Raw genomic sequence first — 9,122 nt, 5'->3', positions numbered from 1 at the left:
AAAAACAACTGGGTTAATCAAAATATTTCATTTTGATAATTTCAACTATTGTTTGATTTTTACTAAACTTAAACCTTTTTCTTAATTTTATTGAAAATTAACTCACATTTCTATGCATTTTTTTGAGACCTGGAGGAAATAGGATTGAATTTAGGAACTGCTGCAAGGGGAGATTTCAGCCGTTTGAAAGCGTCCTTTCTCCAACAAATCTATTTTTCTCTAATTGGGAAATTCATCAAAACTGAGCCTTTCCAGCAACCCTTTTTGCTTTTGATGAATCATCGTTGCCTGATGAAGACCTGCTTGGTCAAAAATTCTGGCTGAGTTCAAAGGTTTTGCTGCACCTGGATTAATTATTACTTCTACCCCGGGTAGACCATGGACTATGCTGAACTGGTGCCTGCAAGTGTTACTGTAGCAGATGTGACTGGAGGCCTTGCAGTAATGGAGGACAGTTTGATCTGTGTTGGTTTCTGTTAACTTTTAGAGTAGCTTTGGGACATGCAGGGATTTTTATTTAAAAAGGGGTGATCGGGTCCTAGTTTCTAGAGCAGATAATTAACAAAGTAGTCTCTTGATTTCTTTGTTGAAAACTACGCATGTGGGAATTAGGACTGGCAGTATACAAAGGCTTCTGGTGCCATTACTATATTGCTTTTTAAAGTATAATCACACTTTAAAGGCAATTCTAAAGAGATATTTCCACTCTTTTGGCCGAACCTGCTGTCTCTCCCCTCCCTTTCCACATTGACAGGTAGTAACACCCATGTTCTCCTGATGTTGCATAGGTGTTGTACCTCACCCAGACCAGGCTCCGGCACATCTTTGTGTGGTGGTTTAAGATGTCAGTGCCCAAAAAGGTGGCAGCAGAAGAGGCCAGGCACCAGTGTCCCAGCTAAGTCAGGGTAGCATTGCTCAAGCACCATCTGCACCAGCATACTCTGAGATGCGCAGCTGTGCCTGGCCATCGTGCTGGGCTCGCTCCTGCAGCTGCTCTTGCTGGTGAAGGAGAGCCAGACCCCAGAAAGTGGTCAGATAAGACATGTCAAAGGAGGAACTACTTGAACTGCTGCAGCCAGGTGGTCTCGAGCAGTTGCAGCAGTGCTGCTGAGTAATCTTGACTCCCATTACTGGCACCTTTGGCTTTCAGCATCCAAGTGTCACGAGATTTCCTCTAAGCTCAGCCAGGACCTAAGTGTGGCTGTCCTCTTTGATCCCGGGGCTTGCACGGTATCCAGCAGCAAGATTTTAAACAACAAGCCTCATTCTGCATCAAGATTCTCAGATCCGAATCTGTATTTCGGTGTGTGCCAGAGCCCACGCTAGGTTGGTACTGTCTGTCAGGAACAGTAAACCTGTTAACAAGCACGCAGAAGGGGCAGGAGGAGGGGAAGTCAGCTGTTATCAGCAGCCACATCCCTCAGATCCTTTTCCCTCTTTGGGATTAGCATATTCTGCTATTTTGATCCTCCAGAATCCTCTTGTTTCCAGTTAATCAGCAACGAGTCCCTCCAGGGATGGGTAATCACTCTGATGGATCTATGTGACTGAAGCAGAACGCAAAAGCCAAGTGAGCCTGAGCTGTCCTTCTTGGTTCTTTAAATTCGGATTCAAATGCAAAATTAATCTCCTGAAAAATATTTACAGTCTCTTCCCCCTTTTTTTAATGCATTATCACTACTGATGAGGCCAAAGGTAACTGATTAGCATCCTTCCTACATGAGGCAAAGGATGACTAAAATCTAACTAAACTCTGATCTCTGTTGCTTGCTGAGTGCCGTTGCTCATGAACCACACAAGGATGCAATTAGTTTAACAGCTCTTTATTATGAATGCGGCAGAACAGAATTAGAACTCAATTTACAAGTCTCCCTTTCAAACCCATTCAGCCGTTAAGGCCGCATCATCTTTCAGTTTTCCGAGGCATATAATTGATAAATGATTTCTCCCTGCACACCTCAGCTCCTCATCTTTATTCATGAACCAATTAATCTCCGTAGGACACTGTGATCATTTACATACATGGCCAATGTCACCAACCTCTGTCATTTCATTCTGGAAACAATTTTGCAGCCCGTGAAACCACCAGGAGGGGAAAATCTGGACTATGTCTAAATTTCTGTTGTTCTGGCATTTCTCCCTCACGTCATTCCCAAATATAAAAATCAGCTGCTACCTGTGCCAGAAAGCGATGGGTTAACCTGGGAGGAAACAGACCTCTCATCCCCGGGTGAGTGCTGTACAGGCAGTATGTTTCAATCGTGGCTGATGATAAGTATGAGCAGAGGCTGAAAATGCATGTTCGCTTTGCGTTTTTGAGTACTCAGTTATGCCACCCTACTTTATTCATTTTTTATTCTACTCTCCTTGCTGTTTAGCTTTCCAGGGTCAGCAGAGAGAAAGATGCTGTAATGTATGTGCTGTTTTGGGGAGGTGAGGAGGTGTCTGTACTGGTTAAACACATTCCTCATGAGCTCTGTTTCCTGAAGGTCTATTATCAACTCCACCCAAACAACACGTTTTCCAAGTGACTCATGTCATCTTATTGCCAGTAGATATTGATTTATTTGCCAGTATCTCAACAAGGAGTACTTGCAAAACAAGTTTAACTTCGTTGAACAAAGGATACCACAGGAGCACTCCAGGCAGAGCTTCTGAGCACTAGGGAAAGGTGCTCCAAGTACCACGTACAGAGAGCACGCTTTGGCTAAGGTGCAAGCGAATGGGTGCACACCTGTCCCCCTCTCTATGTACACAGGTATGTATGTACATATCAGGAATGCAATTAGCCCTGGAGTAGCGATGCATTCTGCCTGTGTCTGAGTGCATCAACACTATTTGCTGCTCTTCTCTGCATTGCTTGCACTTGCTCACGTTGCTTGCATGGCATCTGGCAGAGGTTAGAAGGGTGGGCCCTTCCTCTGGGCTTTTGGAGGATGCTGGGACCTGTTTGAGGATGCTGGTGAAGAGAAGTTCCATGGAGCAAAGCTCCTGCCCCCTTCCGTTCACCCCTCTCAGCTGGTGTGGTCCCCACCTCAGAGAGGCACGTCTCACTCTCAGCCCATGCTGACCATCAGTCTGCACAAGCAGATCTACACTGCAGAGAGACTCATCGCTGTCCCAGCAGAACAGCTCTTGTACAAATGCATCTGAATAGGCACTTGACTTTTCTTCTATCCGTCCAGGGATGGGGAAGGGGCGAGGTGAGCTTTCCTACAGTGCACTCTCAGTGTTGCAGTTGCAGACCCCCAGCAAAGCAGTGACACCGTTGTATGGCTGCTCCAGCCCAGCATGGTGTGACTGCTCGGGCAGCTGGGGGCATCTGTGCTGAAAGCTTCTGCAATCTGCATCCAAGGACCATGCTCTGAGAGCCCCGTCATTCCTGTTTGGGGTGTCATTTCCAAACCTTTAGGAGATCACTGTAGGCTAGAGAGGGATTTCTGTCACAGTGCTGGGTATCCCCCTGCCCAGAGCTTGTATGAGAAGTGCAGAGTGAAATGACCTTATGAGAATTTGTTCCTCTACTAAACTCAAAGACTCCGGGTGCTCCCGAATGGATGCCACAAGGTCAGCAGAGGCTGAACCTGTATTAGTAGGTTGTTCCCACGTGTTGTAAAGCTTGGCAAGCCAAGGAGGTTTCTGACACATTGGTCCCATTAGCACAGTTCACAACCTCTACAGTTAGCAGAACTAATATTCCTAGAATTTGGCTCCAGCAGCAAATTTGGGAAGTTTCTAGAGGCATTTGACTGTTCTGCAAGGTCTGATCACCACGTGAGCAGCATCACCCCATGTTGGTCTGAGAAGGATTGTGACTGAAGCATTAAGGGGCACTGCGGCCACATTTCCCTAACGTGAAATGTAATTTGACAGTGCAGCAAGCAGTGAAGGTAGGGCTGGTGGTGAGGGCCTGCATCCCTCCTCAGATATCTCTATTACTTTTCACTGATGTCGCTGATTGAGCCTTTCACTGGCACGTTACTTAACCACAGGACTGTTTCACTAGCACCCAAGCAGACGCACATCTTGAGGAGACGGCACGGAGAGGTTGATGCACCTAAGGCTTATCCACCACCTCTCAGATGTGCAGGGTGTTCTGCTCCAGGGCTGCAAAATCAAGGGAGGACATCTTACTGAGGGGCTGGTCAGAAGACATCTCCCCACCTCAGGGACAAACCAACACGTGCTGTGAGGTATCCGGTTTGCTTAACTGCAGTGAAGAGCCAGGACAACTTCATAGGCTGCCGGTGGTGCCCGGCAATGGGACATTGCTTTTCTGCCTGCGTGAATCAAAGCAGCACCATGCATGTGAATCACCTGCTAGATTTCCCGGGTGGATGTGTGGGGTTTCTCTCCATGCTTTGTGTGTTCACAGATATTCATTGCTGCATTCCTTTAGATACTTAACACGTGCGCTAAATGAGTGCCTGCCCTGAGTGAGTTCAGTGCTTATATGCATGATCGGTTATGGAGCTTTCTGCCCTTTTCACAAATTTCAGACATATCATTACCTGTGAGCACAGGGCCTGTGGGAATTCTGGCCCTTCTCAGCTTTGGACAATTTATCATGGATCTGTAATAGCAGTAGTAGCTTGCACCCTGGGAGCAAGTTAGGTTTTGTGTAAGATGCAGTTGCCTTTAAAAACTGATCAAGGCACAAAAAGTAAATAAGGTGCGATGAAAACCAACACTTTAAAAATAATAACTTCACTTCAGAGCTGTGTGTTACTTCCTGAGCAGCAAACGAACCATCAGGAGAACAGCACAGTTTTCCTGGTGGTGGAAGAGAACTGCCACTGAGCACTGACATACGTAAAAAATATGAACAAAATGAGAACGTTATTAGGTTATTTTGGTCCTAATTCAGAGTTTGCCTGCATTAAGCTATATAAAGTTTATCACCTTACCAGTACACAGAGCTCCCCTATTTACTGACTTGCTTAATGAACAGCTTCTTAGGTTTGTGTATAAATTTTAACTCTGATGTTGCTCACCACACAGCAGGCAATGAGGCTCAGGCATTCGGTTACGCTACTCTCTGCTGCTCGCTTTGTCCGCTTGCCTGAAAAGTACTGGACTTCAAGTGGCTGAGCAGCTTGGAGTAAAACGCTCCCAAATTCTTGACAAGTGCATTCTCCAGATGGTGGAGGAGGCTGTGTCCTGGTTTCAGCTGGGAATGAGTTAATTTTCTTCCTAGTAGCTGGTACAGTGCTGTGTTTTGGATTCAGTATGAGAACAATGTTGATATCACACCGATGTTTTAGTTGTTGCTAAGTAGTGCTTACACTAGTCAAGGACTTTTCAGCTTCTCATGCCCTGCCAGCGAGAAGCTGGGAGGGGGCACAGCCAGGACAGCTGACCCCAACTGGCCCAAGGGATATTCCATACCATGTGACGTCATGCTCAGTACATAAACTGGGGAAAGCTGGCCGGGGGGGCCGCTGCTCGGGGACTGGCTGGGCATGGGTCGGCGGGTGGTGAGCAATTGCATTGTGCATCACTTGCTTTGTCTAGTCTATTTTTATTATTATTTATTATTATTATTTTATTTCAATTATTAAACTGTTTTTATCTCAACCCACGAGTTTTCTCATTCCTCCATCCTACTTGGGGGGGGGAGATGAGCGAGCGGCTGTGTGGTGCTCAGTTGCCGACTGAGGTTAAACCACGACAGGCTGCCAGAAGCAGCAGAAGATGGGGAGCTGGAGAGTCTCAGTAGCAACTCACCACAGGGGTTTGCAAGATCAGAGGCATCAAGCTGGAAGCAGCAGTAGCTGACTACTTGCTGTAGGACCAGTGCTGCTCGTGTGTTTTTTGCAGCCATCTACCAGAGACAAGGTCCTGATTTCCAAGCAGGAGCCAAACCAAAGTTGCTGCATGGTTAGGCAGCAATGGACACCAAGACCTGAAGTTTATGGTCAGGCTCATGGTAGAAGTTAGCTGCACTTGGAAGGAGGAGTGATGTCAGGTTGGGGTTTTGGTTCAATTCCATCTCTGGAGGAAGCAGAAACATGACTTTATCTGTACAAGAGCACAGCAGACAGACATACTGCTTGCTATCCCCTTTCTAAAGTCATGATAGATGATTTCTAGCCAAGGATAGATGATTTACAAGAAGGTGTAAAATCCTCATCATGCACCTAATTATGCTCTACTACACTATGGGGGGATATTTCCTTCTGAGTCCATCTGGTGATCAGACTGTACCCTGAAGCATGTGGATTGATTGCCCTCATGGTTTTTTCTCCTAGTTAGTCTAACTGCTGATACTTTATTTTTATTCATATTAATGTCTAAGCCTTTTTGAATCCTTGAAAATTATGATTAATTGTGCAAAGCAAATCAATAATGGAAATGCTTACAAAGCCAGCTTGATTTGGGAGTGAATCCCAGACAGCTGCTTTCTCTAAGAGTGATGGAAAAAGTTAGAGAAAAGCAGCAGCAAAAAATTCCAGATCCTGGGTTTTTGTGATGTTTGTCATGGGTTTAACCCCTTCAGCAATTGCTGGGAGCTTTATTACAGGTTACTATTACCAGTTCATGAAAACAAAACCTCAAGTCCATCAAAAAACCAAGAATACCCAATTAAACAGAGGTGCATTGAAAAGTGAAAATGGTTATAGTCCTGTACCAGAATGTGACTATTCCCACACCTTCGGGTCCATGACAGCTTTATTTTTCATGGAAGATTACAGAGACAGGGATGAAGATCTGGTAAGGCATTTACTGTAGTATCCCTGCCTATTCCGTTTTGCACACTGGCAGGTGCCAGCGTTTTGCCTAGGGTTAAAATATCCCAGTTTTTCTCCATTTCCCAGAGGAGAGCATTTTCGGAGCTCATGCATGCCAGTCTCTAAACCTCCAGATAGAATGACTGCCATCTCGTGGTTAGCTCTCCCTCCTGCACTGGTGCCAGGGCTGGTGCCAGGGCTGGTGCCAGGGCTCACCGCTGGTGCAGTGCTGCAGGTCGGGGTTCAGAGATAGTGCCCCAAAATGCAGCCTGGGGGCAGGGGACTAGGAGGGAGGGCCGTATGGCAGGGTGCCTGCATCCAGTGCTGGGATGCTGAGGAGGAGGAAAAGCAGCCCCCTTCACAAAACATCTTTCGAGTAACAGCGTACATCACCTGGCTGCACCTCTCCAGAGCCTGAGATAGAGGCAGGTTTCAATCTCCAGGGACATTGAAGTCCTACATCTTGCCTATGGGAAATGCATGATGTCTGAAAGCTTCCTCTAAAGCAGGCTCCTCTAAAATCCTACCCCTATGCAAAAAACTGAGTTGCTAAGGGCTGGTGAATGGGAAATGCTGTGTCTGAAAATCACTTCTTCTCTGCGGGGATAGCAAGTGCCAGCATTCATTTGGGACCAAGGGAAAAGCCCCTCCTCGCACCCTGGTGCTGCTGCCTTCTCCCATCCATGGTCTACTTCATCCCTCACGTCCACCTCCGAGACTGGGGTGAGGGCATTTCCCTGAGATGGGGAACCTGGAGCAGGGCTGTCTTCAGGCAGGATTACCTGGCCCTTTCAGATCTACACTGTCTGTCCAGCCGAAAATGGTCCCTGCAGTTTGTGAACACGCATGTGTGCAACACACACAAAATCATCCCACCCGAGGGAAATGCTGCGGTCACAGTTTCTGCCTGCAGTTTCCTCTCTCTGGTTTACCTCTGCTAGACTCCCAAGTCAAACAACGTAAGGGAAGAGCAGCCGCCTTTTCAGTGCCACCCCTCCTCCATGGCCACAGTGAGTCCTATACTTAGAAAGAGGAGGAGCAGCGTAGGGGCCATGCTCTGGTAACTCCCTCTTGATGGGCAATAAGTTGGGGTGACATCTCCTTCGTATAACACTCGAGATGTTCTCCTCCTCTGCCAGCACTGGGAAATACTGTGACCAGATGGGATGGCCCTTGGGATGCTGTTCCTTTCCCACCCTGTATTAAATACATAGGTTCATGAGAGGAACAGGACAACCAGATCTGATTGGGAACAGGATCTGACCTGTAGTACAGAAACCCAGTGGCACATTTGCATTGCAGAACACATAAAAAAGCAAAGTTTATGGGTATATGAGCAAAAGAAGAGGATGACAGGTATTGCGCTGAATGGGGAAAATCGTACCGGGTCAGGCTGCAGCAGAGTGTCCCATCTTTGGCATGTACATCTCAGAGTGCCATGTACGGAAATGACCTAGGAAATAATTCTTCTCCCTTTCTGCAATCTGTTTCAATAACAATATGGAAGACACATCCTTAGCGAGCCCACAGTGATTTTTTTTTTTAATCTGTTCCTATTTCAGCTATATGATACACACTTCCCCATTAGCACATGCATTACTAAAAACAAAGATTACACATTTGGCTTTATAGAACATTTTATTTGGAGAGACTTCTCACATCATTGAATATTGGTTCTTTATTAAGGCAATCCTGAAGGGGCTGGAGGGGAGGGAGGGGGACAGGGAGGGAACAGAGGCTGTGTCAACGGGATTGCATTAAGGCAAAATTCCTTCCTTCTGCATTTCACCACAGTAAAATCCACGTAAAGGCCAGAACAGTAAATGACTCAAGCCAAGGAAGAGATTCAGTGCAAATATATCCCACTGACTATCCACAGACGGGGCTAGGTCCTCGGCTGAGGCAAATTGACAGCGCCTTGTTAGCTGCAAAGCTATGCTGATTTAGCTCCATTGAGGATCCCAGCCTGGGTTCAGGGAAGCATTTTAGTATGTGTTTCATACGCAAGCACACATATAAATGCTCTCCTGAATCAGGGCCACAGCCCTTTGAGTGCAAGTCTGTAAAGTTAACAGAGTTTAATTTTTATTCACTACATAAATATGTCACTCTGCGTCCCTTTGGTTCACTTCCTATCTTATTGCTACTAACTGAGTATATCCCCTTAGTTTCTTTAACATAGTTTTCATTTCTATCATGCTTTGCAATCTGGTTATGTTTTAAGAGTATTACGACATGAAAATGAATTATCCCTTGGAGATCACTTCTTGCAAAGGTTCCAGAGTTTGGGTGTTCTTGGAGGACCAGGTTACGGTATGTTTTTTTCAATGAGTAGTAATGTACTCTGTGAGTAATGCCACTGACGGCAGAGGCATAACTTGTAGGGATAAG

The sequence above is a fragment of the Pygoscelis adeliae genome, unplaced genomic scaffold, assembly GCF_000699105.1.
Source record: "Pygoscelis adeliae isolate BGI_AS28 unplaced genomic scaffold, ASM69910v1 Scaffold74, whole genome shotgun sequence".
Lineage (NCBI taxonomy): Eukaryota > Metazoa > Chordata > Aves > Sphenisciformes > Spheniscidae > Pygoscelis > Pygoscelis adeliae.
The sequence above is the reverse complement of the archived record's forward strand: the minus strand, read 5'-3'. Positions refer to the sequence as shown.